Below are 22,972 nucleotides of genomic sequence, written 5' to 3'. Positions count from 1 at the left end.
TCATATACACTTGGGGCGCCTGGGTGGTTCCGTAGATTAAGCATCTGACTTCAGCTTAGGTCATCATCTCACAGTTCATGAGTTTGAGCCCTGCATTGGGCTCTGTGCTAACAGCTCAGAGCCTGGAGCCTGCTTCGGATTCTGTGTCTCCCTCTCTCTCTGCTCCACCCCTGCTTGTGCTCTGTCTGTCTGTCTGTCTCTCTCTCTCTCAAAAATAAATAAACATTAAAAACAAATTAAAGAAAAGTTCATACACACTTAAAAGCAAGAATGCCCTTGGGTATTTTCATTATAGAAGCTCATCCCACATGCACATGCTAAGAGAGGAAGTGAGGTAAGGTAAGGAAAAGACAAGGGTGTCTTTAGTGAAGTAACAGTGGAATCGAGTTCTCAGGCATGCTCTGTTCCTCACTCTATATGTCTGCTCTGGCTTCTCCTTAAGGCAATACCTGAATAGGTCACCTTTTTATTTATACCCAGCGGTATGGGCAGATGGGGGAGAAAGTGCCATATGACTTCCCCTGTGAGTGCCACATGGATATAACCCATGTGTATTCCCAGCGGCGGGCACATGGTTAATGCTCAGCGATGATGGGATAAATGGAATCTTTCCAGGGCCATGTTTGCTGTGTCAAATATTACATGGTCTGACAATAGGATAAACAATTAGAAATCAGAGCTGCAAAGCAGGGAGTGGTGCCCAGGAATCACTGGAAACAGCTAGCTTGGAATTCTTGATGTGACCTGAGAGCCTCATCTCTCTCGGTCCATTTATAAAACTTACTCATTTAGAAAATTTGGCCAATCCCTGATAGGTCATTGTGAGCATTAAATCAGCCCAAGGATACAAAGCTCCTGGTACATGTAAGTGTAGCAAAAGCTGATTCCCTCCATTCCCTGTCCATCTCTGCTCCTTTTTCTTTAACTATTTCCTTCATTTCCCAGCATTGTCACATTTTTCTGACGCTGCATTCAATTCACTGAAGTTAGTGGTGGTTTTCCTACCACTTCCCAATCACGGTCACTCCTGGTTTTTTTCTTTTGTTTTGTTTTGGTCACCTTTGGGCCTTGGTGACCCCAGGTGACCATTCTGTGGAAACTGCGGCAATTTGGATCAGGGCTTTTTTTCCCTTCTTTGAATAAACACTGAAAGCTTTCTTTCCCACTTATTCCAACTCTCGTTTGCCATCTGGTGCCTGGGTTGGCCGCATCTGTGTTTGCTTAATGACTTTAGGCGAAGGCCGAGTTTACATATGGGAAGGAGGAGAGGGCTTTGCTGATTTCTTCCATATGTTCATTTATTCGTATATTATGATTTTTGTAATCTCACCAGCATAGATCCCTTCAGACAATCCTTACAGTGTTCCTTGGGACCTGCTTCTTTGTGTGCTCAGCTGGGAGTTGCCGTGAGAACATTTTTTGCAGAGCCTGTTAGCATAGCTCAGTGTGGCTTTTAGGTAGGTACGAACTGATGTTCTGAAGGTTCTTCTTTCTGAATGGAGGACACTTATTAGATGTGGGTGATTCTGTGGAGTCAGGAGACCTGGGTTCTAGGCCCTTCTCTCCATCTGCAAAAGGTGTAAATTCAAACTCTGTAACTCTCTGGCCTCAGTTTGCTCCTTGCAGATCAAAGGGCTTGGGCTGGGGATGCTCTGACACCTGCGTGGGGCCGCAGCCTTCCCTGACCTCTTCCGTCCTCTGGTCCTGGGCTTCCAGCTTTTACGTATTTCTACCTGAAGTCTCAATGTGTGCTTTCCTTCTTCCCGGCTCCCAAGCAGAGGTGTGCATGGAGGAAAAAAATCCAAGAAAGGCATCCCGTCTTCTGCATAATGCAGGAATGAAGAGGATGCGCTCTATTTGTCGTTTTGTAAGAAGTTATCTTGATTTCTTTTTCTACAGTCTCTTTGGGCCTCAGCTTAGTGTGATGGCTCATGAGCTCTGGAAAGACACGGACCTGGGACCTGGGTTTGAAACCCCCCTCTTCTCTTCCCAGCCTGGGCCCTGAGCAGGTTTCTTAATTTTCCTGAGTGGTATCTTCCCTCTCTGTAAAACAGGAGTACCATCTGCCTTTGCAGGGGTGGTGAGCGGAGAAGGGATCGTTAATCCTAGGATGATGTTTTGCATGAAGCAAGTGCTCACAAATGTTGGTTACCTCTGTGCACGGTGGATTCAGTGGTGAAATGCCACGGTGTTGAGAATGCCTCAGAGGAGGACACCGACAATACTTATGGAAGATCACAAAATCAATGGATGCCAAACCTTGAACTAGAACTTGGGATTCCTGACTCCCAGGCTGCAGTTCCTTCTCATGAGTTAAAGAGGGGTGGGGAAAAAAGGTGGGGGGCTGAGTCAAATTCACCGGAGACCAAATGATGGCTAAGAAAGGAAGGTGGCCTAATCCTTATTCCAGAGGGCTGGTAAGTGGAAGAGAGATTCCTGAGGGGGTCAGGAAAAGTGTTATGGGGTGGTGGCAAGAGGGAGTGGACCCCTTTTTGCGAATGTCCTCAAACTGTTCTGAGAGGTTTTCTTTCTCTCTCTCTCACCATCTGTCCCCCCCCCCCCCCCGCCTCTCCTTCTGCCCTTATTCCTTCCTGACTAGTCTCTGTGCCCGTGAAAGTGAAACCCAAAAGAACAAAAATTATTTGAATGAATGTTTTTGGATATGACCAGACCGACAGGTGAGGTTGGGTTTGATAGTTTAGGCAGGAAAGCTTTGCACGCTTATTTGAAAAAGCCAAATTAATCTGAGATAATCGAGAAATAATTTGTCAGGTCAGAGGCAAGTAGAGAACGAGAAATTACCTTGTCCACAGCCTCTTGCTGTGGCCCTCTCTGCTCAGAAGCATGAGGAGAAGCTGTGTGAGAAGGGTGGTGTAGGCAGCTGACTCTAGATCTTTCCTCTGTCACAGAGCAGTCAGAATCTGAGAGATGAGGGTTCTCTCCTGATCCGGGGTATGGGGTTTCCGGGTGTGGAGAGGCAAGGAGGGGAGGGTTTTGGCATCCCTGGGTCTCTGCCGCCTCACGTTATGTACGATATGTATGTATGTGTAATTTGGTATATGCATGCATGCATGTATACTGTATGTAATGGCTTGGCTGACAGTAAAAGGATGCGCAGGCATGAGCATGCATCCAGCAGAGAACAGAACTATCTACAAGGAAAGAAAATGACACACTTGAGGAATGAGAAGGCCAGTGTGACTGGAGCAGATGGAGTGAGGGCAAGTGCGGAGGAGACAGAACCTGGAGGCAGGCTGGGGCCACACCGCGGGGACCCTGCAGTCTCCTTTCCTAAAGCACCGGCATTCGGTCTGGCAGGAGCCAGGTGCAGAGGTCCAGGGAGGCAATCAGGGTGGCGGTGATACATGAGGGAGATGTACGCAGATATGAGAGGTGTTCAGGAGGTTTTGGTGATGGATAGGGTGGCGGTGTTAGGGAGAAAGAGTTGTGAGAAATACTGAAGGACCCTTAGATTTCTGGGCCCACGCATCTTCCCCACTTAGGTAGAGGCAGAGTGAGAACCTGCATCTAGAGGTGTTTGCTTAAAGTCTGCTTCTCTACATCTGAAAGGGCTCATTCAGGGTCATGGGGTAAGGAAGAAGGAGCACCTCAGCTTGGCCTCCTGTTCAGAGAACAACAGCTACAAGAAAAGAACATCAAGAGAAATAATGTCGCAAAATTCTTCACAGACCTGGCCAAAGCTTACATCAGCCAGTCATGTGCGTTTCAAGCTCTATTATTCAGTAAGAAGTGGATTTGTCCTTGTAAGTGCTACAAGATCTGGCACTTACACCTGAGATGTGAAGGCACTTTGTGTTTTTAGTTTTTTCTTTTTAAAGCCACAGACGCTCTGGACAATCCGTGAGTTTTAAAAGCAGCCTCGGGACACCCAACACACTGTTTGTGGCTCGGACCTTTCCATGGAGGCATTTCCCAGTTTCCCTAGGGTGGTGGACAGGAGAATGCATGTCAAGAGAGAAGGTATGAGGCCATTGGCAAAGGCAGGGTTCTTGTGCACAGACATTTCTTAGTTGAAGTAAGAAACTATGTTTTCCTGGGATCCTATAAGCCTCTATCTGTGGAGGGGGGGGCGGGGGGGGGGACTCCAGCCAGGAGTGTTAAGATTTGGGCAGGCAATTTGATGCAGGGGAAGGGGTTGGGCAGTGCTCAGCAGCTTTTCAAGGTCAGAATGCAGAACCTGAACTTCCTCATCAATATTCACAGCAACTGCAAAAGATGAGTATTATCATTATTAACTCTATTTTACAGGGGAAGAAAATAGGCGTGAACAGGGGATAAGTAACTGGCCCAAGATCACTCAGTGAATAAACAGTAGTAGGTCCAGAATTCAAACCCAGGCAGTAAAATCCATTTCCTGAACTCGGTGGCTACCAAAGGGCAGGGTGGGAGGAGCTGTTTACCTGGGGTATAGGCAATGAGGGGAGGGGTGCACTGTCTCTAGAGAATTAAATTATAATAATAAAACCAGTTAAAAGATCCATCTCTTTTTTATTCTCATATGCATTAACAATCTATGAGTAGTAAAATCTCCCCTCTAGGGCAAACCTCTCCTACCCGATGTATCTCCCACCCCTCCTAAGCCACTGGTTTAAACCATTCTAAAAGGGAGGAACGACAAGTCACATTTTGCAGATTTCAGATCCCATCCAAACACTCTCATTGCACTCTGCACAGCTCCTTTGCTCCCCACTAACAAGTATATTGGTCACATGTACACATATTTCTTTAGTGTTTGCCTTTGCCATTGGACCATCAATCTCATGAGGGTAGGGGCTGTCTGCAGTTCCTACTGGAGTGCCTGGCTTAACATGTTGGTGGTGCTCACCTGAAAAGATATTTGCTGAATGCACAGAAGGATGAAGGAACGGTCAATCTAAAATGCCACTTCCTCCATGAAGTCTTCCTTGAGGGTAGAAGAGCTTTACGCTTCAGAGAAGAAGGTGGAACAGGAGATATTGGAAGAAGCCATCAGGATGGGCTGGGCTCTCCTTCCCTCCAGGGCGGCCCCGGAAGTTCTGGGCCAGGTGTGAAAAGCATGGGTCTCAGTGTAGTTTTGAGCTTCAGGGAACCCCAACATTCCTCATTGTGGAATCAGGAAGAAAAGACTCCCCTCTTAGGATTGATATTTGAGAACTGATCGTTTCTACACCTGTCTAGGGCCAGAAACTACCTAACTGAGGCACAGATTTACGATTATCTTTAGGACGATCCTTAAGATCTAGATACAAGAGCCTAAATGTCCATCAACTGATGAATGGATAAAGAAGTTGCAGTTTATATATACAGTGGAATACTACTTGGCAATGAGAAAGAATGAAATACGGCCTTCTGTAGCAACGTGGATGGCACTGGAGAGTGTTATGCTAAGTGAAATAAGTCATACAGAGAAAGACAGATACCATATGTTTTCACTCTTATGTGGATCCTGAGAAACTTAACAGAAGACCATGGGGGGAGGGGAAGGGGAAAAAAAAGTTACAGAGAGGGAAGGAGGCAAACCATAAGAGACTCTTAAATACTGAGAAAAAACTGAGGGTTGATGGGGGTTGGGGGAGAGGGGAAAGTGGGCATTGAGGAGGGCACCTGTTGGGATGAGCACTGGATGTTGTATGGAAACCAATTTGACAATAAATTCCATATTAAAAAAAAAAGATCTAGATACAAAAGATCCCAGCATGTTCCTGAGAGAATCTATTTTGCTTCTGGCATGTTTCTAAGTTGCTAGATAAATATAACTCTGCAAACATCTCTATGACCTGGGATGTTGTTTTTATTTTGAAATGAGAGCATGTTCGTTTATAAGTTCGTTAAAACTAATATATATTTTGCTAAAGCACTATGGAGTCAGCATCCCTTCAGCAGGCCTCTTCAAGCCCATTTGTTAAATAAGACTGTAATCCTTTGTAAAACATTCTAGGTATCATGCTGTATCGTGTCCTCTTTTTTTTTTTTTTTATCCTTTAAACTATATTTCTGTATTTCACCCCTATAAATAAAATGATGTTCCAGTCAACCTTTCTGGGTGGTCCACCGTGAGAAAAGAGTTCCCAGGTCTCCTCTGAGAGGTGGGTCACAGCGAGGTCGGTCCTCACGCTCAAAGCCAACATCCCAGGAGGGAGGCTGCATGAACTGCATGATAAGGTGACAGCAGGGACATAGGTGGTCTGGCATCACAGCCAGTCATGGAATGGTTTAGAATGTAACATGGAGTCTGGCAGAGAATAGGCAAAGATGAGGTCAGATGGAAATCTTTCTGATCCCCAAATTCTGCCATGCTACCTTTGAAATGTTCTGTGGGGTTGGGGGAAGAGCCCTAAGGAGGAAGATCCTCAGGGAACGGTGACACCAAAAGCTTGCCTACCTCTCTGCCTCACTACCTGGAGTTTTCATCCTCTAAGACAGTTTAACGAAGGCAGTATGTCCAGAAAATGAATGCTTATACATTTGTTATGTCTGGCAAGAAAGGATTACTGGAATAGTAGATATACCAGAAGGCACATGTTTGTTATATCAACTAGCTGTAAGATGAGGAAGCCTAGAGCAGGGTCCCAAAGGGGTGGGACACGGGAAAGAGAGGAGAGAGGGACCTAGAGACAAAAAAGTGCTCTGCCGCCCCTTCATATCTTAAGGCACCGGAGACAACAAGATCTCAAGGAGAGTGGGCTTTACAAGTATTTTTTCCTTTTTCCTAATTATCTTCCTATCCTTCTCCTCTGTCCCCTCCTTCCACTCTCCCTCTCTCCTTTTTCCCTCCTCCTCTTCTTCCCTCCCTCCCCTCATATATGTTTACTGAACATCTGCCATGTGTTGGTCACTATTTTAGGTTCTGGAAGTCACTGGTGAACAAAATCAGCACGGTCTCTGTCCTTGGGAAACTTAGAGCCTTGTAGGGGAGACAGACAGTCAACAAGCATTCCCCCAATATATCTGTCATCACGCATTGCAGTACGTGCTATGAAGAAGAAAGACAAAGGGCTGTGTAAGGAACATTAGCTTGATGGGGGTGGGTGGGGGGGGTGTCAAGGGATTCTCATCCCCAAAAGTGACGTTTAAGCGCACAGCTGAAGGAAGACGAAGAACTAGGTCAAGAAAAATCTGTGTGTGGGGGAGGGGCAGCATTACAGCCAAGGGAATAAAAGAAACAATAACAACAATAACAGTGATGATAAAAGCAATAGATAAGACTTACTGAACGGTTATTATGTGCCAGTCACGATTCTAAACATCTAATAAGTATTCATTAAACCCTCACACCAACTCTGTGAGGCAATTTACCATGATTGTCCCCATTTTACAGATAAGGAAAATAAGGCCCAGAGACGTGAAGGAGCTTGCCCATCACATAGCTGGAGGGTAGAGAAACCTAGATAATCTGGCTCCAGGAAAGGAAGGCCCGGTGAAGTAAGGGTATGCACAAAAAGGCAACAAAGCTGAGCTGTAGCAACTACAGGGGTGGTGGGAGAGGGCACGGCCAGGCACTCAGGGGCCATGTGATGAGTTCTAGAAGTTTTCCTAAATGTGACAGTGGAAACCCATTGCAGGAGTCTTGGGGGGGAGTGACACTGCCCTTTCCACGGGGCCTCTCTGGGTGCAGTGGGGAAGCAGCCTAGAGCACGGGCCCAGCTGGGAGAACCCTGCAGTAGTCAAGGGGTGGGGGGAACAGGGGTTTGCACGAAGTACCCGGTTACATAACCGATCAACCAGTGGAGCTCCTCAGTGCTTTCCTTCCCTGGTCTCTTGCTTCCCCCCTCTCTCTCCCTGCCCCCACTGCTCTCTCTGTCGTTGTCCCTCTCAGCAGAAGGCCGAGGACGTGGTGGTAAGACCCCGACTCCTGCTCCGTTTGCCAAGCCGCGGACTTCGGCATTCTGTCACCTTCGCCTTGCCGCCTCCCGGACTCGGGATCATTCTTTCCCACGCTTTTAAGCCTCGAGGGAGCAGCTGCTGGTATCTAGAACCCAGCTGTTCTCCCAACTTCTCTCAAGTGTTTCTTAGTGTCAATGCTTCTAATTAGTTAAAATAGGAAGAGGGGTGGTAAACAGAGGAGCAGAAGAGAGACCTAATTTTAGCTGTAGCCAAAAGGACTTTCCCCCAAATACACTATGATCTCAAAATACTTAGCTAAGCGCATATGGACACGGCGGGGAGAGGATCTGAAAAGCTACAGAAGGAACAGTCAAAGCCAAATGGGACCGCCCCTGCCTTCCCAAACGTAGGACTGGATCGAAGAGGAAGGCTATGGAAACAGACTGAATCCTTCCTCTGTGCCAGGCACCGTGCGAGCACTTTGTGTGAGTCAACTCGGCAATTCATTTCCTCCTCCCAGTCAGAGGATGCTACAGGGGCTAGATTTACGCTCCTTTTACAGATGAGGAAACTGAGGCTCGGTGCCGCTAAAGTTATCTTGTCCGAGATGAGACAGCTATCCAGAGAGCCAGGATTTAAACCTGAGTCTCTCTAACTTCAAGGTGCCTAGCAAAAGGAAGATGGGGCCTCAGACTGAGGACAGATATAGGGTACGGGGTAAAAAGCTCTAACGGAGATGCAGGGCAAAGCATCAGGATAAAAATCCAAAGGATGTTGCTGCTCAGAACACTGAGAGGCATCGTTGGTTGGGACTGGCACGGATCACTCAGGACCTCGACTTTTTCTACTCTTGAAACCCCATCCAGCCCTCACAAGATGTCACTAACAATTTACAGGTAGATAAATCACTTCTTGAGTGCCCCCTACCTCTCACTACAGCAAAAAGGACCACTGCTTTCTGCAAACAAAGAAGATGCCGTTTTGGCAAAGGAAGCTGAACTGGCTAAGCCCACCCTCCCCCAGACTGCCTTCCTAAGGTCGTGGTGGAATCTGGGCTCCTTCAGAAAACGGGCCACCTGGTAGGACTCATCACGTCAACTTCCTTCATCTCAGTTCAAGCTTAAAAGGCCTCTTCACTGGGAAGCTCCCTAGTGAGGTTTTCCACGCACATCTGGAGACTTTCCACAATAGGCCTTTGAAGCGGCCTGAAGTATTCCGGGAAGCCGGGCTCACTGGGCTGAGGTTTAAAGAGCAGAAGCCCACATTTATTTTTCTTTCCCGCTTTCTTTGACAAACCCCCCCCCCCCCCAGTGGTTTGTGGGCATTCGCAAAGCAGCCCTGATTTTCAGCTTACTACTTTTAGGGCCGAAGTCTTAAAGAAAACAACAATAAAGCACATTCCAAGGAAGCACTGATAACCATAAAGATCTGTTTCTGTGTTTGGCTCCTTCGCCAGAGCCTGAGTCGTGCCTTAGTCATCTATGTAGCAGAAAGAAAACGAGCCCTGGACAGAAAACAGACTTGCTCCGTCGTCACTCAGCATGGGTGACATTTTGTCGAGTCACTTGGACTTTCTGACCTGTAGAGTGAGTTAATAGTTCCTGCCTTGTGTGGAGTACTAATGGGTTACATGAGGTGGGGTGAGAAAATCACTTCGCACGTCGTCCGCCATGGACTTTATCGGGCCTGCGCTGGCCTCCCAACCAGGATAGCTCTTGCTCACAGAGGCTAGTCACCGCATTCTCGACGACTCAACTCAGGCGGTGCTTTCCCCTTCTGGAAATGTCTTACCTTCTTTTTGCCCAGGCTAGCTCAGGTGCGTGTCTGCTACACTTCAATACCTCCCTATCCTCAGCTCCACAGTCTGTTGTTTTTTTCCATCTTAAGTGTCTATCCACCATGGCCCCCTACCACCCCGGGACAACTGTAGATGCGTGGCATTTTCTTTCTCATTGTTGTCTCTCCCTCCGGAGCACAGTGCCTAGTACAATGATGTGCTCCGTAAAAATCAACTGATTAATTTATTTAACAAATATTTATCAAACACCTACCCTGAGCAGGGTACTTATTCTAGCTACTGAAGGCAGAGCAGTGAGTAAAAGTGACATAGCCCCTGGTTTTTTACGAGTTTACATCCTGATATGGAAAGTCAGGAAATACATTAAGGAGATATACCCTTGGCTCTTGAACGCCGCAGTGGTTAGAGGCACCAACGCCCCCACAGGTGAAAATGTGCGTGTAACTTTTTATTCCCCCAAAACTTAACTACATTACAAGAAAAGAAAACCAAAAGCCAGTATCTCTCATGAATATAGATGTAAAAATCATCAGCATAATATTAGTAAATAAAATCCAACTAAGTATAAAAAGAATGATGCATCACAGCTAAGTGGGATTTATTCCAGGTATGCAAGGATGGTTCAACATTCAACCATCAATAATGAATTCACCACATCCATAGGTTTAAGAATAAAAACCATATAATCCTATTAATAGAGGCAGAAAATACATTTGATACAATGCACACCTTCAAGTTCACTTTGTGCTACAATGTTCAATAGTTCTAGCAAATGCACAATGTCATGCATGCTCAATGACAGTATCACAATAGTTTCACCAGTTACCCCCACCCCCACCCCCAAATCCCTCTGACTCACCTATTTAATCCTCCCCCACTCTCCCTGAGCCTTTAGAAACCTCTGGTCTTTTTATTGCCCCAATGATCTTGCCTTTTCCAGAATGTCACATAATTTGAATCATGCACTGTGTAACCCATAATGGAAAGTGCTATATGTGACAAGGCATCCAACTGTATTACAAACATATGAAACAATGTCACTGAAGGTTGTGGGAGATGAAGGGACTGACCTAAGTAACTCTGGAAATGAGGAGAGTTTATACAGGGCAACAGAGACTGTACATCAGCAATATACTCCAGTTGATAAAGTTGACAATTCTGGTATTTCTACACTTGTATATTGTAACTGGATAATTAAGAAAAGGCAGGGTAGATGGCAGGTGCCAGGCTTCTCACTACTTGAGTGGAAGCTTACAGAAAAGCAAGAGAGGGAAGCTAGAATGACTCATGTGATAAGAGATTAGTGTTGGAGATAAAGTATAAACTAATGGTTAGCTTTATGTGGACAGAGATGATTACATATATAAATATTTATAGATATGGGTATACACATAGATTAGTACACACACAGGTATCTGCTCACACTGTCAACAGGGTGGGTCTAGGAAGCAACAACAGCTCAGTAGCAATGAGCACACTTAGTGCCCAGATCTTGGTGTTTGTTATCATCCTCCAGCAAAAAGAATCAGGGCTCCATGGAGAGTGGCTGATTCTGGTGCTGGGGCAGGAAACAGACAAAATGAGCTTAGAGGATCTTGTAGTGTCAGAAAGTAAGGAAGCAATAAAAAAGAACAAACGAAATGAGGGGTTATTTCAGAGAGATAAAGGATCCATCTGAGGAGTCCCAATGGCCCAAACCAGAACAAACAACAGAATAAAGTAGTACTGGGTCATAGCCCAAAATAGCACATAAATGTCTATGAGTTCATACTGTTCTAAAGCAATTGGATGAAGGAATGAATGAGTGAATGAATGGGAAGACAGAAATGTCCCATGAAGAGTAATTCCAAATCTATGTAGACATTCTACCCTTGAGTAAATGCAGCACTCCTTAAGTGTGCATTGCACATAGTGATTTCTTCCAAAGAGTACAGGGAAAGAGGAAAAACAAAGTATTTTACAGTGGAGAAACCCGAAAACCCTACCTCAGCTGGGGGACCAAGGTCAATACTGACAGAGGTAAGTCAGGTTGATAGTATATAACTTGATATAATGTGAGAATGGCACTTTGTCTGTGTGGTCTTCTTCCCCCCAAATCTTAACTCTGGTCTAATCATGAGAAAAATATCAGACAAATCCCAGCTGAGGAGCATTCTACAAAATATCTGATTACCACTCCTCAAAGCTGTCAAGGTCATCAAAAACCAGAGAAGCCTAAGGAGACATGATGACTGAATGTAATGGGGTATCCTGGATGAGATCCTGGAACATAAAGAGGACACTAGATAAAAACTTAGGAATAAAATAGGGACGTTAGCTAATAACGCATCCATACCGGCTGACTCATCATAACATACCTAAGTTGGTAACAATAAGGGAAAGAGGTCCATAGTAAGGGGAACCGGGATGGGGTTTATGAAAATCATATCTTCACAATTTTTCTGTAAATAAAAAAAGCTGTTCTCAAAAATAAAGTTTGTCAAAATAATACACACACACACGTGCATATAATGCACATACCCATATATTATGTCAGGAGGTTGTCAGTTCTAGAAGGAAAAAACAAGTAGGGCAGTGATGACGAAGGATGAATGGAGCAAGCCGTCTGCATGGGTGGCCAAGAATGGTGTCTCTCTGATAAAATGATATCTGTGAAATGATATCTGAGCAGAGCTCTGAAGGAAATGGGGGAGGGAACCATGGAAATATCTAGGGAAAGAGAATTCCATGCAGAAGGGAACGGGCATTAGGAAGGCCCTGAGGCTGGGGGTGTGTGTTCAGTATGCACAAAGAAAAGAAAGAAGCCAGCGTAGGTGGTGTGGCCTGGTCAGGAGCAGATGGTGGAGTCCAAAAGGGGGTGGGTGCCAGGCCAGGCGGGCCTTGTAGGCCACAGTCACGAAGCAAGTCAATCAGGACAGGACATGAATGAAAACTCATCTTGAAATTTATTCTAGGTACTCCAGACTTTTTTTTTTTTCTTCAATGTAAATGAAGAGTCATCTGGAAACACCTCCCCCACCGACAAGTACACACAAATATTCTATCACAACAATACCAACATTTCTTAGCCTGCAATTATGCTGACCCGACCCTCTAGTCCCACAGAAGCAGTCTGAGGCATGCCACCCCCTCTCTGAAACAAAATCTCAGACGGTTTCTAGGCAAGCAAAGTGAAATGAAGGCTTGAGGCCAACTTTTCACATAATTCAATTTAAAAGAAACTTACATATGCCTGAAATCTTTAGATAATGGAAAGAAAAGTGGATTTTCCTCTCTTCGTTATTAAAGTAATTGGCTCAAACTCTCATTTCATTTTGTACTTGTAGGCACAACCCAGAGTCTGTAATTAGTTTCAAACCACCAAAGTAGAACCAGAATAAAACCTCAACTAACTGAAGGACCTTTTTTTCCTTGACATACTTGGCTTTCAATGGCTACAGGCAAAGGGCACCAATCCAAGAAGCAAGCTTATGACTGGGACTTGTTTAAAAAACAAAATTACTTGCAAACTATGTCTTAGGTGAGTCCAGTGCGAGATCCTTACCAGCCACCTTCTCCCTCTCCACTCCTAGTCCCAGGTAATGAGAGATGGTATCCTGGATGATGACGAAAGCCACACTCATCAGAGGAAAGCACACCAAGCTCATCACTTGCATGCCAAGACGGGCACAAAAACCCTCATCGATAGAGATGAAATCAGGAACACCTTTCTATGAACTTTAACCAGAAATGTACATAAATAAAGGCATTCTACTGCATGCGCATAGGAATAAAATATGGATCATCCAACAGCAAGGACTTCATCTCAAAATATCTTGATCTATTTAAGAATAGTTGGAGTCATACTCAATCACTGGCCATGTCTTTGGTGAGCTGACCTCTCTGAACGTCAGTTTCTTCGGCTGTAGAATGACAATTATGGCATCTCCTGCAAAGACCTCCTCAGGATTAAACGAAATAATGTCCCCAAACACCAAGAACAGTGTCTAGTTTAAAATAAGTGACCAACATGTGTTGCTTCCTTTTACGAACATACTTATCCAGCCTGTATCTGTACCAGACAGGGATCTGGTAAATCGTTGCCTCCTGATAAATGTTGAATATGTAACTGTCTGAAGGAAATACCTCCAGGGAGTCATGAATGATACTTTATGTAATGATACTTACTACAATGCTGACAATAACAATCATTTATTGAGCACTTACTACTGGGCAGGTGCTGTGATACCCACTCACACACACCACCTCACTGACTTCTCATAGTCCCCTAAGAAGGTAGGCCTTCTTTCAGCTCTTAAGAGCATTTTTTTTTTTAAAGGCACTTTTGACTTCTTTTGCTAAGATGACTCAACCAGGGTGAGTAAGCCTTCTTTGACTGCCTGGGATAGCCGCATCTTCTGGACTGGCAGCTCCGAGGAACAAGTGGGACTGGCCGAGCTACCAGGGACTGACCTGGAGAAGGTGGCCGAGTCCTGTTCAGAAGAGCTGTGTGGTCTGGCAGGGGAGGAGGATCCTGGCTGCTGGGCTGGAGTGTCATCTTGAATAAAAGAGGTAAAAGTGCCCCAAGGGCAAAGCAAATTATTCCAAGAAAGGGAGCTGGGGGGGGGGGAGGGGGTGGTCCCCGGTGCCAGTCCTGCTGTGGCAGGAAGCTAGAACCAAGGGCACTGGGAGTGCCAGGGGTGAGGGTCTGGGGTCAGGGGATGCAGTGAAAAGTTCTAGACAGGCTGTGGAAGATGTCAGACTGTGGCAGGCCCTCTCAGGGGAGGTCCCTGAGCCCATGGTGTGGTGGCAGAGTGTCAACACACAGAGAAAGGGGTGGGAAAGGACAACTTTAACCCCAGAACACTCCTGTGGGTAAAATCACCCTAGAGACAGTGTGAAAGGGATTAAGAGCATGGACTCAGGGGCCTGGGTTCAAAGCTTACTTTCTCTATTTACCGGCTGTGTGACCAGCCATGTTACTTAATCTCTCTGTGCCTCAGTCTCTCCCCATCTACACGAAAGGGATAACAATGTCCTTTATCTAATGGGGTTTCTATGAAGAGCACATCAGCTAATATATAGCAAGTGCCTAGAAGAGAATGTGGAAAGTGCTGGCACGTGCAACTGTTTAAGCGCTCTCTGCTGTTCTGGTTCTTACCCCCTCCCAGGGCTGATGGAGGAGACACAGTGAGAGGTTATGTAACCCCATCAGCAAATTATTTTTCCTTTGTCCTCCTTTACGCAGTACAGCTTTAGCAGCGGAGCCGGGACTTGAACCTAAATCTCTTCAGACTCTGTGTCCTTGTCTTCTTGCTATGTGCTCTTCAGTCATCCCAAATTCAAGCTTCTGTGGCACAATCTAAGGTTGCTTCACAACTGCATTCCACACATATGGGTTCATACTACGTCCTTCTTCCCGTCTTTCCCAGCTCCCATCCAGCCTTTGTGGGCAAAGCAGCTCCCTTCATTATGGCATCCCCCACTCGAAAGCACTCCATAGTTCCCCAGTGCCTGTGGTGGGAGGTATCAGACTGGTCCAGGTGGTGGGGAGCTTCTAATCCCTGGTACTCTCTGTCTGAGTGCACGAGAGACTGACAATAGATAACCGCATCACAGCAAGCAGGAACTATTTCACAGGCAGAACCTAAGATTATCATCAGCACAAAATAGTTGGCTTGGTTAAAGGAGAGGATGCATATATAATGCCTGGGTCAAAAATAGTTGGCTGGGTTAAAGGAGAGGATGCACATATAATGCCTGGGTCAATAACTGTGCACGTTAAGTACCATCATAATTATCACTATTATTATTCTAAAATCCAGATCCTTCTCTCTGGGCTTCAAAGTCTTGCACATTCTCCCCCCATGCTAATTGCCCAAACTGACTTCCAACAGCCCCCAGGAATTTGCTGGACTTGCTCCTCTGGGATGTTTCCATTTCCATGTCTCTCTCTGTGGTTCCTTCCCATGATGCCCCAATATGAGCCTCTTTCAAATCCTGCCCCGTGTTCAAGGCCCCCTCACACTGGATCGTCTCCAGGAAACTGTCCACGTACCCACATCCCACCTCTCCAGAGTCATTCCCATCTACAGTGTGTACTAAAGAACTTTTAAATACTTGCCATGGTTCCAATATTTTGATTTTCTCACCCCACTTAGACTGTAATCCTTTCTTGAGTAACTGCTGGGTTACTTACTTTTTTCCTTTAATGTTAGTTTTCAGCATAAAACAAATGTTCTAAAAGCTCCTAGTGACTTTTACTCTGAGGGTTTCCAAATGGAGTGTAAAAATTCCTGGGAGCTCGGGAGTGGTTTTCTTCTTTTAAATCAAGACAATAATACCAGCCTCATAGCGGTGTTTGATGGATTGAGATAATGGGGATAAAACTGCTCAGAAATCTGCTGAGTTGAAAAGACAAGCTGGCAGAAGAGAAGGAAAAAGCAGTCGGAAATCATAGGAACCTAAGGCAGAGGAAAAGGAGTTCTACAGGGGAATGCAGAGAATTGCTAACGAAACGAAGGCGGTCGGTGTCTCCCGTGTGTCTGGCACTGTGCTAGGAGCTTTGTACACATGATGTACAGGACAATGGTGAAGAGCTTGTTCTGGAACCAGGCTTCTGGGTTCCAATCCCAGTTCGATCAGCTACCAGCTGTGTGAGCTGTTAAGTTATGCAAGATGCCTATGCTAGATTTTTCTTCATCTTTAAATTGGGATCATTTAAAGCAGGAGTTGGCAATTTTTTTTTTTTTTTTCTGTAAAGGGTCAGATAGCAAATATATCTCAGGGTTTGAGGGATGCACAGCTTCTGTTACAACCACTCAGCCCTGCAGTTGCAGTGTGAAAGCAGCCCGCAGACTCTATGTGAGCAAATGGGCGTGACTGTCTTCCAATAAAACAGTATTTGCAAAAACGGGCAGTGGGCAAGAATCAGCCCACGGGGAGTGGTTTGCCAAGCTCTAATACACAACCCACTTCACTGGGTCCAGAGAGGACTGAAGAGTTAATAAAGTTCATGCTCTTAGAACAGTGCCCTGCACACAGTAACTGCTCAACAAAGGTTAGCTGTTGTTAGCATTATAAGGAACCCATGGAATAGGTGTTAGAATGCCCCTTTACAGGGCAGAAACCCAAAGTTCAGGAATGAAGAACTTCGAGGTGCCTGGGCGGCTCAGTTGGTGGAGTGTCCGACTTCTGTTCAGGTCATGATCTCATGGTTCATGAGTTCGAGCCCCGCGTTCAGCTCTGTGCTGACAGCTCAGAGCCTGGAGCCTGCTTCAGATTCTGTGTCTCCCTCGCTCTCTGCCCCTTCCCTGCTCGCACTCTGTCTCTGTCTGGCTCTCTCTCAAAAATAAATAAACATTAAATTTTTTTTTAAAAAAAGGATTAGAAATGAAGATCTTCTCCAAAATCTGGCATCTTCTAATAGTAGCAGAGTCAGACTCAGAGCACAGACCCGTGGGACTCTAAAGTCTATAGCTGTTCACTGTAATTTTTGTCAACATCAAGGATCTTATCAGAACCAAGACCTTATTTCATAAACCCAAAGGGAGCCTTGCTCTAGTCCCCAGTATCTCCAAAGTTTGGGGACTTGACTCAAACACTGATCACACACTAAATGCTGAAATCAGGCCTGAGATCCCTATGGGCATTGTCAGACAGCCCCCAACTTTACTTGCTTTAAATCCTGATTCCAGTCAGTGGAGAACAGGTGTGGAATCCATGTTCAGTACTCTCCTGGGTGCTCACACAGTGTCAGCCCTCCCTGGCCTCAGCGTCGGTTTCCTATGACAACGATGGATCAGCTGCCTTTGGGGAGCCCTAATTAAGTGCGCAAATAGGGCAGCCTTCCCAAATCCCACATTAGTTCTGCTTTGGAATGCCAGAACGTTTCTACCACGGAAAAACGCTTCATGCCCCAAGTCTTAACAAACCCAGCAAGTTCAAATGCATTTCTGGGGTGGGGGTTGGGGGTCAAGAATCCCAAGCTGTTACATGAGACGGCAACGAAAGAAAGGGCTTTTCTTGAAAGGGGGAAACAAAGGGCATGGAGAAATGTCACCGAAATGTCCTGCAAACTCTCTAGCTTGCCCCAAATTGTTCTTTTGTCTGAAAGCCTTGAAAGTGTGATTTATAAAACTTTTTCCTCGGGTCAATGATTGGCTTCTTAAACCCGGGACTCTGAAGCCAGTATCAGCAAAGATTTCTTTGCGTATGTTACCTACACGGAATAAAAAGAAAAAAATAATCCCCATTAAATAGCACAGACTTTGTGCATTTCAAAACTATCCACCTATCAGACTTGTTATTTTTTATCCCCTCCTCTTCGTCTCCTTCCTCCTCCCTTCCTCCTTACACCCTAAAGCCACGTCTACCATCCAGTCTATTCCAGGGAAAGCCTCTCTGGTTCTACAGCTGAGAAGACACCCTCATGATTGGTTTTGTGCACGTGAATGTAATAGCAATCAGCTGTCTGTTTTATGTTTAATTCTGCATCTTCTGGAGTAAAACCATTTAGGCTGCCATGCCCCCAAGGCACTGCATGCCGTCTACTTCCAGAGTTCAGTGGACCACTGTGTTGATGTGTTTTACCTCATCAAAGGATGGAAAGTGGCTTGGCCTTCAGCTTGACGTGCCTGCAAGACAATGCAATGGGAGAAGCCACTGTGCTAGGAACTACAGAGATTCATCCACCACTAAGTCTTTGAAGCCCAGAAACAAAGTGGATCCTCCAGGCTCCAGGCTGACAGATGCAACCTTTCCACTGGCCGCCATGGGCTTTCTGCCCAGAGAAAACAGCCGCCTCTCTGGGGCTTGCTGTCTCAGGAGAGATGACGGCGTGGGTAATTAGGGTGGCCATAGTTTATTATTGCAGTAAAACTCCCCTTTGGGTCCTAATCCCTCTGATGATCAATTATCAATAATGACATCAAGACGTAAGACATAGGCTGGGTCTGTCCTGGATGTATTATCCCCTCTCCTCAGGGGCTGTGGATGGCTGGGCGATTTGGGGAAGTAACTGTCCTCAGGCCCTGCTCTCTCTGGGGTCAGAGGAAACTGGGAAGTTTCAAACTTTTAATTTTGGTTTCGATGCCCTTATTTTGTCTTGCCTCTTGTGACAGATGCCACCAGACTTCAGACTTCACGAAAGTGAAGACGCACTGAGAAGAAAATACTACCTCGTACAACAACAATGCTAACTGTAGGCTGGGTGGAGCCTGTCTGATGCTGGTGGCTGGGGGACAAGGTTCTTTCCCTCAGGCAGGAAGGGCTATCTTCTCATAAGGCCTAGCTCAGGAGCTCCCACATTGTGGATCCATTTTGGAAACCAGCAAAGAATTACCAGCTTTTTATTTTGCCACATAAGGACCTTAAAAATAAGACGTACAAAAAACCCCACAACTACTTGACATGTGCTCTGACCGTTATGTCATAACAAATAGGTGATTTTAACATAATAAAAAAAGTTACCACGATCTCAGAATAAAGGTAAAATATTGAAACTGTCTACACTTAGCGTTGTTAAAAATTCAATGCACCGCTCTTTTGTTTTCAATTCCCACTGGCTGGTGAAACTTTGTTAAGGGCCTGGAACTTTGCAAAGGGCCCTTTGTTAAGGGCCAGCGAGGGCCAGCGTCATGGGTGTGCCCTCTGTGTTGTCTGTCGCCCAGGGCCCCATGTCAGGGAGAGCCCAGGCTTGGGGTTTAGTGATCTGTAGTCATTGCTGTGAAATCCTTAATAATTTTATCTTTGAATGTGTGCTTTGCAAATAAAGGCTGATGGGACAGCGAAAGGTGGGCTGGGGGCCGGCTGTTGCCTTTCCTTTCCTCAAGCTGGTTCTTGGCTGTCTGCTCTCTGCCTTCTGCCCTACTCCACATCCCACTGCTGACTGTGCACCTCTGGGGTGGTGACGGGCTACGTGAGGTGGGGGGCACACAGGGCCAAGCACAGGTGTGGGGAGAGCCAGGTCAGGTAGTGAGCAGCTGGTGTCTCAGGGTGGGGCAAGGCCGTGGCTCTCCCTGCCACCCCCACTGCCGTGGGGTGCTGGCCGGGAAGCTGGCAACCCTGGGGGTCACCTGTCAGTCATGAGTTGAGGCAGCAGGCCTGTGGGAAGGGGGGACTTCCCTGTCCCTGGATCCCACAAATCATGCATCTGGCTCTGCCTGCAGGAGCCGTTGATGACATCTGAGAACTACTGGACTACTCATAGACTCTTGCCCCTAAATAGCCTCCCACCTCCTCTCACATGTGAGTAAGGGTTGTGATTCCCAGACTTCCTTGTGGAAAGCCAGTTTCCCCAAGGACTCAGCACTGGTCTGACTGGGTGGCAAAATGTCATTCTTACCACCCTTCACCGGTGGGCAGCACTCCACAGTCTAGAAAGCATTCTTCTTACTCTATGTGTGCATGCACATGCGTATGTGTGCACATTCATTAATCCCCCTTTCTCCAGCTGGATAAACCTGAAAGAATTTATACTTTGGATTTTGAGGCAAATCTAGGTTCAGGTCCCAACTCTCTCATTTTCCAGCTGTGTAGCTTTGAGCAAGCATATCTGCCTTTTTCTGGACTTTGAATTCCTTGTTTTTGTTTTCGTTTTTTCTTTTTGACAGAGAGACAGAGAATCCCAAGCAGTTTCCATGCCCAGTGCAGAGCTCAATGCGGGGCCTGATCTCACAACCATGAGATCACGACCTGAGCCAAAGTCAAGAGTCAAACGCTTAGCCGACGGAGCCACCCAGGAGCTCCTCCAACTCATTTGTAAATGGAAATACTAATATTTACCTACCTCACACAGCTAACTTACAGATTAAATGTAGCTACAGAGGGGCACCTGGGTGGCTCAGTTGGTTAAGCGTCTGACTCTTGGTTTTGGCTCAGGTCATGATCTCAAGGTTCATGGGTTCAAGCCGTGCCTCGGGCTCTGCGCTCTCAGCACTGAGCGTGCTTGGGATTCTTTCTCTCCCTTTCTCTCTGCCCCTCCCTCTCTCTCTCTCTCTCTCTCTCTCTCAAAATACATAAACTTAAAAAAGTAAACGTGGCTATATAACCAAGTAAGTTACAGGTGATCAACTAACATTTACTGCTTCCCTCTTCCTCTCCAGGCCCCTAGAGATGAGGAACAATGCCTGGGGAGACAAAGTCTCCTCTGGGGAAAAGCCACCCAACAGGGGCTGAGCCAGGCATCCTCCTGGCCAAGAGGACTTCCCACTGTTCAAAGGGCAGCACTGCCCTAAATAGGAAAAAGTCCTGGCTAGGTGAGGGGCAAGAACTCTGGAAATCTGAGAAAATGCTTCTCCAGGAACAAGATTTGAGCACACAGGCCTAGTTATTTTGACAGGTGAAAAGAAGTACCGAAGTTGGGGGTAGGGTAGAAAGCACCAAGTACAAACACAACCTCCTTCCCTGCCTTTCGGAGAGGCTAGCAGACCTTGTGGAAAGGTTCAGGACAGCTTTAGACAGGATTTGGATGAAGATTCCGAAGGCCCAGATTCCAGTCTCAGGTTTTCTCTCTATAACCTTTCTCTCATCACTTCCTACTCTGGAACCAAATGTCCCTTGTCTTTTAAACACATTAGACTAGATAAGTTGTTCAAAGTTATTTCAGCTTTGATAGAGGAGTGGATAGCTGTAAAAACGTATTTTGTAATAAGCTGGGACGTGCCTGCTAAACTAGGATGGGCCCCTTCAAAGCAGTGGCTTTAGGAAGGCTGCCTCAAGTCCAAGGATGCTCCTGATTGCTCGGGCAAGGCTGTCGGTCGGGGCTCCACAATGGCGGACATCTCATGATTCCTGATGATTCACACCGAAGGCACATATATCATTGGAATGGGCTATGACTGACTTCAGGAACAGTGACAGATTCAGCCATTTTCCTGCGGGGCGTTTCAACATCCATCTCCAAACAGAAGGAGCACAGTGGGCTGTTGTGACAGGAATTCTGGAGAATACTATTTATGGCTGTGTTTTGGTTTACCCTTGGCCTAGTACATAGGGTACAGTTGGAAATGGCCTCAGCTGAAAACACTCTTTTGTCTTTTAGGGTAAAATTTCCAAATTTTTACATACAGCCTGTCAGCTCCAGGCCTACTGCCCTGCCTCTTCCCAGAGAAACAGGGTCATCCCTCCCTCCTCCTCCCCCTCTCCCTTGACCTATGAGTCATTCTCAACAGAGGCAGGACATATATTAACAGCATATCATTAGGGATTTGGGGTCGGATAAACCTGGGCTCAAATCCCGGTTTCTCCACTTTTTAGTTGTGTGACCTTGAGCAAGTCACTTAATCTCTCTGACCCTTAGTTTCACCAGGTAAAAACAGGAAATAATAATACCTACCCAACAGGACTGTTTTAAGAATTAAAATGAGATGCGTTGCTGCAGATAGATCCTGATGGACACACTTCATTGTGTCGTTCTCTCTGCCCCAATCATTTTGGCTTGCTCCCCAGAGACCAAGCTTCTGCTTCAGTTTTCCTTCCTGAGTTTGATCCTCTTTCCTCTTTTGTGCTCCAGATATGCAGGAGAGCAGATTGGGTTGGGGATGTGGCTGTCCTGCCATTCCTTCTAACCAGGGACCCCTGACTGCAGGCAGGGATCTTCCCACGGATGGACAGGAGCCATGAACAATCAATAACAGTTCATTTTATTAAGCATTTTCTATGTGCCCAATTGATTATCATTTTCCCCCTTTGTAATAAGCCTAGAGGTAGGCACCATTATCAATCCAGTTTTATAGATAAGGAGACTGCATGTTGAAGAGGTTAAGTCCAAGGTCCTAGGGCCAAGTGGGAGGCTAAATTCTAACCCAGTGTCTGACTCGAGTCTTTTCTTTTAAATCAATCACCAGCCTCCCTGCATGTTCACTCGTGTCCTTCTCTAGAATCATCACCACAGTAGCCACCACTGATTGAGTACCTATAATCGGTACACACATTATCCCATGTGACTTGCCCGGCAGCTCCATGAAGTAGATGTTTTCATACCCATTTTACAAATGAGAAAGCTGAAGTCAGGAAACGTATGTCATGCAGTGTCAGCTGGCTAGGAGAGGAGGAGATGGGATTCAGATACCTACCACGTATGTTTTCTTTGTAGCTCCTTGAACACTGTGCTGTGTGCCAAGTGCTTTATAAATATTAACTCTTGTGACAGGTCTATGAGGTAGGTAACACTAGAATTCCCATTTTACAGGTAGGAAGACCGAGGCAGAGAGAAATTAACCCCCTGCTCCAGGCCTCACAAGTAAGCGTGGCGGAGCTGGATTTTGAAGCCACGCGGTCCAGCTCGAGTGTCTGAGCTCCTGATCTCTAGCACAATGTTGGCGTAAGAAGGGAAGGATGCCAGGCGAGGTGAGGGGAAGAGGAGAGGGT

At 46.1% G+C, this 22,972-nt stretch overlaps 1 protein-coding gene across 12 annotated transcripts in view; it reads right to left on the bottom strand.

Moving 5' to 3' along the window:
- Positions 1-22,972, bottom strand: part of FGGY (FGGY carbohydrate kinase domain containing) — a 417,073-nt gene that overhangs the window by 23,380 nt on the left and 370,721 nt on the right. The window contains exons 15-16 of one of the 12 annotated variants that reach the window (XR_003970647.1): positions 4,847-5,036; positions 977-4,227 (exon numbers count right to left, since the gene is read on the bottom strand). The exons of 10 other annotated variants lie outside the window; for them this stretch is intronic. The gene's annotated coding sequence lies outside the window, so the exon portion shown is untranslated. Of the gene's footprint in view, positions 1-976; positions 4,228-4,846; positions 5,037-22,972 lie in introns of those variants that run through there. One more of the 12 variants, XR_003970648.1, reaches the window with a different exon arrangement.

The sequence above is a fragment of the Lynx canadensis genome, chromosome C1 (assembly GCF_007474595.2).
Source record: "Lynx canadensis isolate LIC74 chromosome C1, mLynCan4.pri.v2, whole genome shotgun sequence".
Taxonomy (NCBI): domain Eukaryota; kingdom Metazoa; phylum Chordata; class Mammalia; order Carnivora; family Felidae; genus Lynx; species Lynx canadensis.
This window is presented reverse-complemented; position numbering and strand designations above follow the sequence as displayed.